Source organism: Notolabrus celidotus, chromosome 16 (assembly GCF_009762535.1).
Source record: "Notolabrus celidotus isolate fNotCel1 chromosome 16, fNotCel1.pri, whole genome shotgun sequence".
Lineage (NCBI taxonomy): Eukaryota > Metazoa > Chordata > Actinopteri > Labriformes > Labridae > Notolabrus > Notolabrus celidotus.
In genome coordinates this window covers 18,421,608-18,437,666 of record NC_048287.1, presented here as the reverse complement: position 1 = coordinate 18,437,666, position 16,059 = coordinate 18,421,608, and the positions used below count along the sequence as shown (strand labels likewise).

The following is a 16,059-nucleotide window of genomic DNA, read 5'->3' as shown; positions in this document are numbered from 1 at the left end:
AGGGCAAAACAAAATGACAAATAATAAAACACAACAGCAAATCATCAAGCTCAATTGTTTAACTGGAAAGAAATGTTGCTTACATGTGTTGATTTCAAAACTTTGGTTTTTGGGATTTTTTGTTGTGTTTTTCGAATTCATCATTGTGTTTAGCACTTCACTGCCACCGTAACAAAGTAATACAACTGTAGATTTTACAGTAGATGGAGGTCACTGGTCCGCCCTCAGGCAATACTCCAAAACCATCTGAACTTAGAATTGATCCTAATAAAACTCATTCAAATACCTGATTCATTGAGTACATGTCCAATTGAAGCTTTGCCGTGCTTGTTACTCTGTAGCTGATTTTGATTGTGGTGTGCCTCAGGGCTCCATTCTAGACCCTCTGTTATGCAATAAAGGCTAGTTTTTCTTGTATCTGTCATTAATATGTGTCATTTTTCTGCTTCTAAATAAGTAAAATGGTTTTGGAATGTTTTATCAGACAAAACAAGTCATTCTTGGGATACTTGAAAATAAGTTTTTCATAGGTAAATAACATTTTGGAGACAATGTCATTGACTGTTCTATCAAGAAAACAACCATCTGTCTTAAAATAATTTTTAAATAATCATACATAATAATAATATACAGTTCTGTGAAAAAATATTTGCCCCCTTCCTGATTTCTTATATTTTTGCACATTTTTCACACTTAAATGTTTCAGATCATCAAACAGATTTTAATATTAGACAAAGATAACCAGAGTAAACACTAAATGCAGTTTTAAATGATGTTTTTTTAAAAAGTTTTTTAAGGGAAAACAGTGATCCAAACCCTCTTGACCCTGTGTGAAAAAGTATTTTCCCCTTAAACCTAATAACTGGTTGTGCCGCCCTTGGAGGAAATAACTGCAATCAAGTGTTTGCATTAACTGTTGATGAGTCTTTTATCGCTCTGTATGAATTTTGGCCCAATCTTCTTTACAGAATTGTTTTAATTCAGCCACACTGGAGGGTTTTCGAGCATAAACGGCCTGTTTAAGGTCATACCACAGCATCTCAATTGGATTCTAGTCTGGACTTTGACCAGGCCACTCCAAAACCTTCATTATGTTTTTTTTTAGCCATTCAGAGGTGGACTTAGTGGTGTGCTTTGGGTCATTGTCCTGCTGCATAACCCAAGTGTGCTTAAGCTTGAGGTCTTGAACTGATGGCCAGTCTTTCTCCTTCAGGATTTTCTGGAAGAGAGCAGAATTCATGATTCCATCAATTACAGCAAGTCGTCCAGGTCCTGACGCAGCAAAACAGCCCCAGAACATCACTCTACCACCACCATCTTTGACTGTTGGTATGATGTTCTTTTTATCAAATGCTGTGTTGGCTGTACGCCAGATGTAACGAGACACACCTTCCAAAAAGTTCCATTTATGTCCACTTATGAAGTCTCGGGGATCATCAAGATGTTTTTAGTGAATGTGAGACAAGCCTGTGTGTTCTTTTTGGTCAGCAGTGGTTTTTGCCTTGGAACTCTCCCATGGATGCCATTTTTGCCCGATCTCTTTCTTATTGTGGAATCATGGACACTGACCTTAACTGAGGCAAGTGAGGCCTGCAGTTCTTTAGAAGTGGTTCTGGGTTCTTTTGTGACCTGGATAAGTTGTTGCTGTGCTCTTGGAGTAATTTTGGTAGGCCTGCCACTCCTGGGAAGGTTCTCCGCTGTTCGAAGCCTTCTCCATTTGTTGATAATGGCTCTCTCTGTGGTTCGCTGGAGTCCCAAAGCCTTAGGAATGGCTTTGTAACCCTTTCCAGACTGATAGATGTCAATGACTTTGTTTCTCATCTGTTCTGGAATTTATTTGTATCGTTGCATGATGTCTTTTCTTTTTGAGATCTTTTAGCCCACTTCACTTTGTCAGACAGGTTCTATTTAAGGGATTTCTTGATTCGACAGGTCTGGCAGTAATCAGGCTTGGGTGTGGAGAGTGAAATTGAGCCCAGATATCCAAAAAATCAGGTTTGTCACAGTTAATTTGTGATTTAACAAAGGGGGGCAAATACTTTTTCACATAGGGTCAGGTGGGGTTGGATAACTTTTTCCCCTTTAATAAATAAAATCATCATTTAAAAACTGCATTTAATGTTTACTCTGGTTATCTTTGTCTAATATTAAAATTTGTTTGATGATCTGAAACATTTAGGTGAGAAAAATGTGCAAAAATATAAGAAATCAGGAACGGGGCAAATACTTTTTCACAGCACTGTAAAAGTTCCACAAAAAAATCAACAACCAAGCCCCTCATTCACTGGATAAATAAAAATGATGTATTGTGTGTGTTTTCTTTTCAGGTAAAGCTTTTAAAGTGATGTATGTCCCATACATTAGAAGGATTTTGCCAACAGTTTTGTGATACAGTTCATTTCATGAGAAGCTATCACTTACCACACTCCCGAGTAGCAGTGAGTTGGTGTTGTTTCAGGAAGGAGCAGTTGTGTTATAAAAAACCAAACATATGACTGTGGGAAAATTAATACAAGGAGTGACTGGTATGTTTCAGTGTCAAGCTTGCCAATGTAAGCAAAGCAATTATGAAGAGCGTCCTGTATTTTAATGACACTTTTAATCGATGGTGTCATTTTTGGGACCTGTCAGTTTGTTTACATGTCATCAGTTCAGGGTGTGTTTCCACCCGTCTGTAATTTTCTTCAGCATTAATCAAAGTGATGACTGAGGATGAAAATACAGCTAATCTGTTCAAGGAAAATGAGTCTGCAACAATTTTATAAAACTGACTCATCCTGAGTTAAATACAAAGGTGAAGACATTAACATAGTGTGAAAGAGTTGTCAGATCTTTTATTCATGGGCACAAGTAGTAGTATTACCGTTTGAAAATAATCTATTACAAAAATGCAAATATTTATACAAATATATTTTTTAAAGTCAATCATGACCTTTGTTGTCATGTTTTCTCAGTGTTGTATAGCAGTAAAAAAAAGTGATACACAGCTCATGTAGGCTAATAGTAGGCAAGGCAAGGCAAGGCAAGGCAAGGCAAGTCAAGGCAAGGCAAGGCAAGGCAAGGCAAGGCAAGGCAAGGCAAGGCAAGGCAAAGCAAGGCAAGGCAAGGCAAGGCAACTTTATTTGCATAGTGCATTTCATACACGAGGGCAACTCACTGTGCTTTACATTAAAACATTAAAAGCATTGGAAACGTTAAGACAGGCATAAAAGAACACAATTAAAATGACAAACATAATAAAACAGAAAAGAAAAGGAAAATTAGAAATATATATTTAAAATTACATTAAAATTTTAATTTAAAGTGAATCATACAAAGTACCATTACTTTTGGTAATTTTTTTAAGTTAAACTTCGATACATTAACTTGAAATGTGACATTTGAAATGTACTTTTACTTTGAATTTAACTGCAAGGGCTGCTCAGATATGGGGAGAGATAAAAGCTTTATCACTCATAGAACTGTCAGATGTACAGTGGATAAAATGTATAACATAAGAGACAGTTGAGGTACAAAGAAACATAACGTAGTTTTAAAAATAAGAAGAGTAAGTACCAAAAGATTCCCCTTAAAAAATAGTAGACTGTCAATCAATTATGTATTTTTTCGGCATTCCCCTTTAAATAAAACCATCCTACTTTCTACTTTGTATACCACCGCCAAGGATCCGCCCCTTTATGCAAATCAACCGTGACGTCGGCGGAAGCCAGCGCTACGTCTCTTCTTCCGACAGATATTCCTTTAAAGGCGTATTTAAAGCCCTTGCTTCAGTTGCAGCAGCAGTGGACAACCTATGCAACAAAATCTGCTGCAGAGCAGAGCGACCGTCCGACCTCTTGAGCGGACGCAGACACGGAGCCGGCGGCTGACACGACCCGGTGAGGTGAGCATAGTGTCCTAGCTGAAACACACCGGCGACGACATAGCAGGGATAATAAACATTTTCTGTCCGCCACTCGGACTCGGCTCCGGCAGGCTGAATACACAGCATCTCAGGTTGCTGCTGCAGAGAGAGGAGTAGGAGGAGGAGGAGGAGGAGGAGGAGGCGGCATTTACAGTAGTTTCTGTAGGCCTGTTTCAAAAACAAAAACAGCAGAGAGGCTGGAGGTGACAGCCTGCGATGGGTCAGGTTGAGTAATGATGTTGCTCTCATTAAAAAGTGGGGTATATTTCATATCTCTCAATTGATTTAGATGCAAATCAGGTACTCGGGGTTTAGAATTAAAAGGATTGCAGTTTCGACATTGAGCTGCATTAGAATAATCTTGAATAATCTTTACTTAGCCTTTTTCAACACTGCACTTTTGTAATCAACCAAGGAGCAGTTTACTGTTGAAAACCCACCTGTGACTGTTGGAGCATCAAAACTAACTGAGTGACAGGTTTGTTTGGATTCTAGTGTTGTCGGTTAATAATAAAGGTAACACCGCCTAACTAACTATTCATTTGTTTGCATTGTTAGTGGCTGTTGATGCAGTTGCATGTCACCTGTTGTAGTCACCTGTAAAGCCAGCCATTAGCAGTTTTATAGGCGCAAAAATATGCAAATCATTGAAGAGAAAAAACAAAACTGATATTGTCTGATGATTATTAAGGGTATCAAAGTAAACACATGGGCTCTGGCATCTTAAATGTAAATATTTGCAAGTTTTCCTTTTGTATTTTGATAGTTAATTGAATATTTGTGCATTTTTCACTCAGTGCTGCGGTTATGAAATAGTATAACTAGTTTTCATAACTCAGATTAAGTATTGCAGATTAACAAAATAGTATAAGTAATTGTTAGTTGCAGTGGAATGCATTTTCTTTGCTGTCCACACACATTGACACATTGTTTATTTAGCTTAGTAGATGCAAATCCAGTTGATGCTACATTAAATCAGTTTGTCCCCAGGTACATTTATACATCAAACTCATGCCTGTCATGCTACAGCTCCAATCAAATTACTAGATCAAAGGCAGAGTGATCAAAGACACACTTTTAATCAAAAGTTTTGCCGGTTTGTTCCTTTTTTTTATCCGTTCGCACCTGCTGATTTATCTTTGAGCTTGTGTGCATCAGAGTAGATGGGCAGATTTGCTGCTGCATTGGTTTGTGTATTGATTTAATGTACAGTCAAAGGTGACTTACTGTTTGTGTGTGTTTGCGTGTTTGTGTGTATAGTGCTGATTCAGTGACATGCATGCTAATAACAGGTGTAAACATGGCTTTGTGTGCTTTTCAGGTACTACCGCAGGGCTTGAGATTGCAGCCTGGACCAAACGGAAACGTCTCAACGACATTTATGAAGCTTTTAAGGCCTTTTGGTGAGTCTCAAAAAAAAAACATACACTGAAAAAAACTCAGCTGGGAATGACCATACCTATAATTACTGCATTTAAAAGGTCTGTTTGTGTTTTGTTGTTCTATGGTTGAGTAAATATGCGCAAACAAACATTACAAATACAGTCCAAATATAGAGCAACATGCAAATATAAACATATTGTCACACCTTTTCCTAAAAGTAAATAAATCTGTCTCTTTGTGTCAGCGTCTTGCTGTCCTCATCATGCCACCTAAGTTTCAGTTTGCACAGTTCAGACCAGCCGATTCAGCTGAAGTGAAAGCAATCGACTTCCTCTTGATGAAATGTTTGCTGACTATCAACTGTTGCTGAGTCAGCATCGTGTTATTACCCACACATACACATGCACACACACTGACTGCCGCACAAGATGTAGCCAGACAGTAGTGGTCACATGCAGATGGTCACATGAAAGCTCACTCGTGCTCATACATGTACTCTCACACAGATGTTGTGCAAACAGATCATACAACTCTATATGTATACACCACATGGAAAGACTTATGATTATCCGCCCCTATGTGAATACTGAAAGACATGCAGAACAGGATTTTATTTCCATAAAAACATAATATTTTTAAGCATCCATCAAAGAAACACACAAATACAAACACAATAGTTAAATGAAGACAAGATCAAGATAAGCAACCATTCTTGGTTTGAGGGAGATCTTTGCTTTAAAAAAGATGCTGTAGGTTAAATTCGGGCTCAAGCACACATGAACAAAGCCATGCCATCATATATATCCGTCATATATCTCAAATTAACTTACTTGTGTGGCAAGACTACTGTTGAACACTATGCAGCAAGCCCAAACCAGTACAGGTGACATCACCTGATCTGTTAGGTAATTAGTTACCACACCCTATGAAGAAGCCTCAGACATGCAAATGACAGTATCCTGTTTTAAAGAGATTTGTTGAGCAACATGATGTTCATGCAGAACCGTGTGGCAGAACCGCCCCATAAAAGCCACAGACCTAAACAAAACAAAACAAAGACAGGAGCAACCACATGAAAATGACAGCAACCATGCCTGTAATAACGCGTAACTTTAATCCTTAATATAATTTATAGGAGTGGGTGTTATGAAAATTGGCACCCTCTACTGATTTGTTTTTCAGAGAAATGAGGTGTAGAGACAGCAACTGCTCACATAGTCAGACTGTAAACATGCTGTAAAGTTTAATATGTATTTTTGTTCCACCAGAATTTGAAGTTTTCAAAGCAAAGCTTTTCTATTTTTTAGTTAAGTTTAAAGTACTGCCTGCCTTTGTCTTCTCTCGGCATGTTTATGTTACTCTGTCCATCACACAAACACACATACAAAGCTGATATGGCTTTGTATCCTGGATCCTGATCCTGTGTGCAGATAACCCACTTCCTAGGGAAAGAAAAGAGTGAGCCAGTATGTTTTTCCACCTCTGGTCAGAGCGCAAGACTGTGTGTTTATGTATGTGTTTGTAGTCTCACTTACATCGTTGCCATCAATAGCCCACTTTATCTCAACTAGATCTTACAAAGACACACACAGACAAAGCGCACATGCACACACTTGTTACAGCTGTAAATGCTGTTTATTATAAGGAGCTGCATTAACCCACCGTTCAGCGTAACATGACAGGTTGGTGGTTTGTTTACATATTTATTTGTCACAGTTTTTTGGACCCAGCAGGCAAATTTTAATCGTATATTATGTTAAGTTGTGGCACAGCTTATTACAAGCCTGGAAGAGATTTTATCTTACAGGTGTTTTGAAAAAAAAGTTGCACTTATTCATTTGAACTCTGCAAAGATATCCTCTGTGATATATCAGATCATGACTAACATGGGAGTCTAGGAAAAACAGAAAGTAGAAGTCAATTCAATTGAGGTTTGATACATTGGCAGTCTATGTGTGTATGTGTATTCTGAGGGTCTACAGGCAGATGTGTTTGTATGTTTGGATACTGTGCAATACTGCATGCATGGCTGGTCTTTTTTCGAGTGGCACAGGACTGTTATCAAAGACAGTATCAGATGGCTGTACTGTATTTAGCTCTGGCTTTGAGTCAGAGGACACACGCACACATGCATGCAGAGATGCCACTAGAGCGCTTGTCAATAAAACAAACATCTTCTTAGAATAGAGACCCTCCACTTGTTTGCTAGCTCCCCTGTCTAACCCGTAGTTCCCCTTTTTAAAGTGCAATTGCAGCCAGATTTGCAAAGCCATGACGGGTGAAAAAATCTTGACCTTTCTAAACCGATTAGAAGTGTGGATATGAGCTTAAGCCAGAGATTGTGACCAGAAGCCTGATGTTCCTGCAGAGCTCCTATTGAGGTTTATAAATTTAATAGATGCCCCAAAAAGTCATGGTAAGGACAGATTTTTCCTGCAGGGCAGGGTGAACTCGGATAGCGTGAAAAGCTTGAACAAATTTGGCCTCACCACTTTTTGGAGCCATTGGACTTCTGCTGCCCGTGGCTGACATTAATACCTCATCAGGGAACTGTGTTCTGTTGCTAAACATCTCCACTCAAAGGCGGCCAAACTTCAGAGCGCCTTTACAGAGTTTCACCAAAGTCAGTGTAAAGTTTTAAATCAAATAACGAAAGTTCACTTTAATTGAAAGACATCTTATTTGGTTTTCATCCAATCACTGTTCCCATCTTCTCTGACTCACTCTGACCCCAAAATGTCCTGAGACAAACTGATGTCCTGCCTTCCAATTAAATTACCAAGAGTTGACTGGATGCCAGAGATGACTGGCAGTGACTCAGTTTTGTTCTGTCTGGGGCATCTTGGTGGCCTTAAAATCTAAAGTGGACAAAAACATTAATTTCTTGCCTTTTCATACAAGTGGTCTATAAAAGACAAGTTGGGTGATGTGGATTAAATTCTAATATCACAGTGTTATATGATATCACATTTTAATGCAGTATGTTGTTTAACAAATCAAAGTGATACCTTAAAATCAATGCACATTATCATGCTAATTTATAAACATTCATACAGAATTATGATATTGCTACAATATAGACTTGATTTGAAATGTTGCCCTGATGTACTTTTCTTCTAACCTCTTGGATTGTTTATTATGTTACTTCACATTTAAGAACTTCTCTAATCTTTGGTGGAGCTGTGTGGTAAATATTTCAAAAATGTAATTTATGGTGCTTAGTAGTCATAATACAGTTTGTAGTGGAAAAATGGCAACTTCCAAAGTATTTCAGGGCTGCAACCCTGTGCAGATAGGTTTTCTGGTTAAATTTCACAACCAGTTAAAAAAGTGAAGAAACACCCGTCACAAGTTAACCATAACTAAAGTACCAGCAGGTATTCATGTAGGAGAGACTGAAACCATTGGTTTATAGCATTACACTGAAAAACAATTCAAAGATGTTTTGAAAAATGTGCTAATTCATGATCTGCTGCCTGCTTCAGTTCTTCTAATATGCCTAACAGATTATATGGCCTATGATGGACAGGTGGTGAGGTACCAGGGTGAAAGAGGAGAGACGATAACTGGCTCTGTGCCAGTAATATCATTAACACTGTTAGTAATACTGCACTCAAAGTAATGGACACACACTTACAGGCACACACTGCTCATTACAGAAGAGAAACACAACGTTATTTTATGCATTCTTACAAATAAACGTTGATTTATCACAGATTGAGACTGTAACACTGAAAACTGTGATGCTTTATTTCACAACTGGTGGTCACATGTCAGTTTAACAAGCAGAATGTTTACTGTCTGATATCTTTCTACAAAATTGGAAAATAGTTTTATTTTGACATTTTTGTCTCTCCTACTTTTTTCCTGTCTTCTGTTTTTCACTAAATGGTCTCAAGTGAGGGCTCCAATATGTCACATTTTTCACACTTTTGATTCTTTAAAGCTCCATGGTTTGATTTTCAATGTGATTTGAATTGGCTCTGTTTGTTTGTGTGGTCTACTTTTGGATTATTGAACTTTATGTATGGATTTCTTGACTTTTTTTTTGGATGTTTATGAAAATGTCTTTGATGAAAACCTTTTCCTTCAAGTCTTGGTGAAGTTTTTGGTGAAGTTGGGCCTGAGTGTGAGTCACCAAAGCATTCCTAGTTCTAAGTTTGATCATAACATCATGTTGTTGATGCTGTTGTAATGCAGACTTTATAAAAGTACTCTTAATCTGCCATTTTCAGTTATACTTGCACTGCATGACAAATAGCAGACAAAGCTCTTTTGAACACACTTCCTCTTTCAGGTGGTGCATCTCAACCAAAACCAATGAACTTATTGTAGTTGTGACTATCAAAACTCCCCTGGCTTTGAATGTAGGTGACTCAATGTTTTTAAAGTTTCAGTTTGACTGTCAGAGCTTTACCTTGCATTAAGGGTAAACTCAGGATGAAACTACTGAGATTGGATTTTGGGGTGTTGCATCAGCAGGATCAATGCCAAAAAAAGGATCCCTCTCACCGATCTTCAGATCATATTTTGGGCAGATTTAGGCAGAACAGTTAAACCAGATAATTTTTGGAGGATAAGACCATGGTGATGTATTTAGAAGCAGCCAGTCGTGCGAAGCTCTCAATCATGATCATTTTGGCAAGGTAGATGATGAATAAATGGCACATTTTTGTCCTCACTGCCTTATTTTTACAAGGCATGATTTTACAATGCATTTTTACAAACACCAGCATTACTTCATTCATGCATGTAAAGCATGTTTTTATTTACAGTATGTCACTTTTATAAAGAAGTAGCACTCAGTGACAGGTTTGCAACGTAGTGGTTTTGTCCAACTGGCTGAAAAGTGGCTTATTACTAATACATGTAGACAATACATAATAATAGGGGAATTATTCTTAGGTCATCTTGCATTTGGTATTTGCACTGAAATAATATCTCACTTTCTGAGTCTGCTCTCGCATGCTCTGAAGTTAGTACAGCACAAAACCTGTTGGCACACTTCTGCTGTCATGGTGCCAGATTTTAGACAGACGCTGTTTTGTGCAGCTTATGGAGAGTGCTTGCAGGAGTGTTAGGCTGTGGGTTTGGTGAGATTGCTGGTCACAGTTTGGTTTGTATTATAAACTCAGTTTAATTCGTTCCATGTGTCAATCCTCATTCCTTCCCTGCTCTGACACAGAAACAACATGTGAGGAGGGGAAACAAAACAAGGGAATAAACCTTCAAGGTTTGTTTGTCCCATCGTACCATCGTCTCATAGAACAGCTGTTTTTATTGGTGGCAGATTGTTTTTTGTTTTCACCAGTTTGACAACAGGAAGTTTAAGTGAACAAGATGTTCCTCTGTGGTTAAAGCAGTGCCAAGCTTACTTAATACTGCAAAGAGTTAGTTAAAAAGATTCTTTGATTAAAATATAGGGAGGTCTTTTGCATGATAATTAGCATCTTGTGCTAATGGCTGTTGTGTGCATTTTGATGGTTTCACTCCATGCATGTTTGTTTGAGAGGTAGGGGGATATGCATGCCAAGCTGTTTGTTGCTGTTGACTTCAGTTGGTCTTTATCAGCACTGAGCATTTGTATATGCATTGGGGCTTGTTGCGTGTGTTAACTCAACCGTGTGTGGAATATTCCAGCAGACGTGTGGGCGGAGTTAAACCATCTTGAGGGTTTTTTCATTCCTGAACAGGTCTGTGCAGGCTGTAATAAATACTTTGGCTTGTTCTCAAACCTTCGGCTATAACATGACCTTTGCTACAAAATGCCATTTTTGACCCTATGTTGTTGTTTAACTGCTTTAAGTTGACTCATGTTATGAGCTGCAGGGGTTATATGTTGTTCACAAATGAGGAACTGACTCAGAGGCAGGTTGAGGGTTGTTATTTTAATGAAAAGACGCATGTGAATGACAGTATTAAGTCAGACTTATCACTGAAAGAAAAACAAACACACCCATGGTGCAGTTAGATTCATGAAGACAACCTATATCCTCTCCTTTACCCCTATTTTTCTCCATCTCCTGTTTGGTATGTTGCTCTTTTGTGGTAAAAAACTCAGAGGGCTGCAAGGGGGAGGATATCCAACACACACAGTCCCTCTAGAAGTGTGTGTGTGTGGGGGGGCCCTCTGTGAGACAGGATGCAGGTGGTGGGGTGCAGTAATGTGATGGTTGGTAGGGGGTACTGTAGTCAGAGGGGGCACAGAAGAGGTTGAAGGTGGCGAGTTACAGTCTCTGTATATGTATGTGTGTGTGTGTGTGTGTATGTGTGTGTGGTTATGTGGCGATGTGACGCAGCCAGTAACGTGACTCCGGGGTAGAAGTAGGCCAAGGCTGCTTGTCAGTGACTTGTCAAAACCCCGATGTATGATCCGCTGTGAAACCATCAGACCTGCAAGAGTTAACCCAGCTATGAGTCTGTGCTAATTAATGTTAGGACGCTACAGTTTTTGTGGAAAGTCTTAATGGCCAGAAGATTACATAAGAAAAGAGGCTTAATTCAAGAGACACCAGACACAACTTTGTCATTAACTGTCTAGATGGGTTAAGGCAATGGATTAAAATAACTGTGTGTTTGTTTTGGTGTGTCTTGTTTCTATTTCAACAGAAGGTTATAACTTATATCATACCATAATACAAATGTAAATAAGCAGCAGTTCTAAATAAGGCTCTAGTCACCTTCACTGTGCCTGGATAGGAGCTTTGTTGTACTTTAGCTTATGATGCTATTTTTGCTCTAAGCTAAAATAGACAGTGTGGAGCTTTAATTTAGCATAAAAAATAGCTACCTTGCCAGAGGGCTTAAAATACGCTTAGCAAAGCTATAGTTAAGTGTTAGTTTTTCCCTTCTTTTTATGATTATGATTTGGCTAGCTAACGGTTATGCTATAAACCCTGGCTGTGAACTGGTAGCATTGTGCTCAGTATGTGGGCTAGATAGAGTGGTAACCAGCTAGTCTATTAGCCAGTTGGGCTAAAAATACAAACAGGGATGACTAGGCTATTAGTGGCCGCAAAGCTAGCTGACACAACACAGCAGAGTTCTCTCCTTTCCTGTCCTCAACTTTGCTAATGTTATGCTAGCTTAGCTAACAAATTTCTGGAATCTGAAAATAGACTTGAGCTTCTGGCATTTTGAGCGTTGGGCCTCTTGACCTAAAGAAAACTTTGGGTGACATAAACACATGCTAACACCATTACCAGAATGTCATTTCCAGACTCTTTTAAAGACATTAGCTAGTTTTGGCAGACAGTATTCTTGAACCTATTAAGAACATTTCAGTGTTGTTTATGTTTTTCACACTGAAGAGGGTGAAAATGCAAAGATAATTATAAAATAGGTCACTGGCTTTTGCCTGCCAGTTGGCAAGCGAACAAAAACTAGTTTTTCAGGTCAGCCATGTGGGGAACTGTAATGTACAGCTTGTTTTAAGCTGTAATCTTTTGTTTTGTTTTCTTGTTAGCTCACACAAGATATTCCTTGTCCTGAAACGTAAAGTCATCTACTTTCTCTCCTTATATTTCTAATTGAACATGATTGTTTTCTTGCTATTTTTATAACAGTTCAGTACCACAGCGTCTAAGTTCCCTCATATAGGTATTTTAGAGTGCTTAAATCTACTCAATAAAAGTATTTTTAATCAATTTTGTATTATATGTGTACAACAAATTGCTGCATTTACTGCCCTGGTGTCACAAATACATTGCAGGCTGCATTTCAAAGTAAGTTGGTTCATTTATCACAATGATACTATGGATATACTTGACTGTTATGGTATTTGTATGGTAGGTTTTCTTGTCAAACTTGACACACCTGTCTCTAGAGTCACTGATTGAACTTTAACAACTTGGACTCAGACTCGAAATGATGTTTTTTTGCCTTCTTGTCATTCCATTTGCCATGGTAGCTGATATTAAGAGTAAGTGAAGACGTTTAACGTCTATTGATATAGTGGAGGCAGCTGTGAGGTTCAGGTTCAGGTGAGATTAGAGATTAATTTAGATGTCGAGGGGGATAAAAACCAAGCCAGTGGGGGAGGTACGCATGGCTGCTTTAAAATGTACATGTTTGCGTGTTTGTGCATGAGTGCAATTATGTGAACAGCAGGTACATTACGTCACATACATACCAGTCAGTATAGTGATATAAGCCCTGCGTTATGAGTAAGGGATTTGTCATTGATGCTAGTGCACGTTGATACACATGTGCCCCCCCTGCACTCTGCACTGCAGCAGCACTGCAGCATAATGCACACATACAGTCTCTGTCAACCCCTCTCCATGTGCTCCCTTTCTCTTCTTCTCTCTAGTACTTATCCATACCATCTGTTTCCCAAAGCTAGGAATATGGTAATCTTTATGGGAATATCATCCACAGCATGGGGACGTTGAGTGTTGATGTGCATGTGGTGTTTTGCAGGAAAGTGTGTGTAATATATGTGGGTGTAGATGTCCTAAGAGTTTCTTATCCACTGCCAAATATGTATGTGTGTGTGTGTGTGTGTGATGTGTATGTGTCTGTGTTTACTAGACAGGGAGAGAGTTCACAACTTCAGACTAAAGAGTCTCTGTAGTCGAGCCACACTATCTCAGTAAGAAACACAGAAGACAGAGCATCTGCCAGTGACATTTTGTTGAAATTTACCCACACACAGAGGTGCACACATAGTACACACATACAGGGAAGAGCCTGATACCCCATCATTACCCCACCAGCAGTGTTTGGGACCTTCTGCTTGGCTCCTAACATTTAGCTTTAGCCAACTTTGATTTACAATTAAAATACCAAATACAGTTTATTTGTGAAATAATTTATGAATTATAATTTTCCCAATTTTAGTGATAGGCTTTTTTAAACAAGGGATAAGTGAACATTTATACAATGGACCTATTATATAAAGAGGATTAACAAAAAGCAAGTTAAAAAAGAAAGTATTTGGCCATAGAAACATTAAATGGTTCATGCGTGGTCTGACAATAATCATATATATATACAGTAAATGAAGATAAATACAGACCCACATATATGGTACATACATACTGAGCATACATCTATGGATAGAGAGCAAATAAGTCAAAAACTTAAAAGGTTATCACAAAAATAAACAAAATCTGATGATATACTGAATTGCATCTTCACAAATTGCAAATATAGGTAGGTACATACTGTACCAGTTATTGTAGCTTCTTTTTCTTCCAGCCCAAGCACAACAAAATGACATGATCAATAAAGGGCTGACAATGGCAACTTACTAATATTAGATAATACTATTTGCTGTCTTTTGTTCCTGTTGTCTGAACGTTACTTTTTAGCTTGAGGCATTTCTTGGATATTATAGCCAGTTTTACCCACAGAGGTGCATTTGATCTGGTCATAGGGTCTGTTTGTGCCTGAAAAATTCTAGTCAAGTGTTGCTCCAAAAGTATCAAAATACTCCTCTTCTTATTTTCACTGTCTGTTGCTCTTTTTTCATATTGTCTTTCTACTCTCATACACATGAAAACGGATGAACACAAACATCCATAGGCCCAATTGCCTGTGAACCTGATACTGAGGTCTTCAGCCTTGTAATCTATATCCAGTGCTGTATGGGTCAATGCTGTTGTGCGTCATGTTCACAGTGTTCACGTGCCTCGCTGATGTGTTACACCAAAAACTCATGTCCAGATACAAGCTGATCGGAATAGTGATGCATTTTTAGATATCAGAGAATGAAGTATTAATTTACTTAAATTTACATACAGCTAAATCTGCAGAACAGATTATTGTTCTGATTTGATATACTCTGCACGTATACATTGTTGGGTCTACAAATGTCAATAAATATAAAAATACCTATTCCTATACCCAATTCCTGGGTACTTTGAACCAGCAGTCCAAACCCAAAGAGCCAGAAAATGTTTGATATTTTAATTTGTTGGTTGGATTGATGGATACTAGCCTTGCTTACAACTTACCTTAACTTGTGTCTTTGGTTATCAGATCACAAGTTTGATTCACTTTCTCAACTGAAATGCATCTGTTTCGAATATTCACCAAAGAATAGATGTAGCTTCCCGGCTCTATTTACAGGCAAACAAGATTGTCCATTAGTTTTGTTATCAAAGACCTAATGCATTGTGGTTTTTCACTAACAACCAATAGGAAATTAGGCAGGATGTTCATGACACCCTCAAGAACTGCCATTTGGCACTCTAATATGAAACCATTGGGCATGAATCATCCACTTATGCAGACGATATCATGCTGTTCATAGATTCTGGCTATACTGACGCTAAAGGTGGCCAGAACAATTAGATTTAAATGTATTCTTAGTGTGTCGTGTGCTAAAAGCTATCTGTGGGCAGATTGCCCAATTCATAACGGGTGTAAACAGAGCTAAACTGACACAAAAAATGTAAAGAGTTTGAAGACAAAAGGGTAAAACCCCCCCGGTACCGGTGTCGATGTAAAACATATGTTCGGTCATTGGTTTATTTTGGACCCTTGCTTTGATTTCCAGATATGTCTTAGCTTCACTCTGTTGCCCAAACAAGTTACTGACAAGATGTTGGCAGGCAGAAAATCACCCACCAGCAGTTCCATTTAAGTTTTCCTAAAGGTCCATAGTGTCAATCTGCTCTGCTGAAATAAATACTGTCACCTTAAGTATCAAGTAGCTGAACAGGTTGCACAACAGCGCAAGAACATGCGAGGTATTTTACACTGTCCAAACAGCTTATTTGCAAATTGATACTGTGTTTGTTCCATACATGATCTGGCTTATAGCA

At 38.5% G+C, this 16,059-nt stretch overlaps 1 protein-coding gene across 2 annotated transcripts in view; it reads left to right on the top strand.

The window, feature by feature from the left end:
* Nucleotides 1-3,673: 3,673 nt before the first annotated feature.
* Nucleotides 3,674-16,059, top strand: part of LOC117828298 (solute carrier family 45 member 4) — a 50,253-nt gene continuing 37,867 nt past the window's right edge. The window contains exons 1-2 of one of the 2 annotated variants that reach the window (XM_034705338.1): nt 3,674-3,878; nt 5,226-5,307. The gene's annotated coding sequence lies outside the window, so the exon portion shown is untranslated. Of the gene's footprint in view, nt 3,884-5,225; nt 5,308-16,059 lie in introns of both variants that reach the window. The other variant, XM_034705337.1, reaches the window with a different exon arrangement.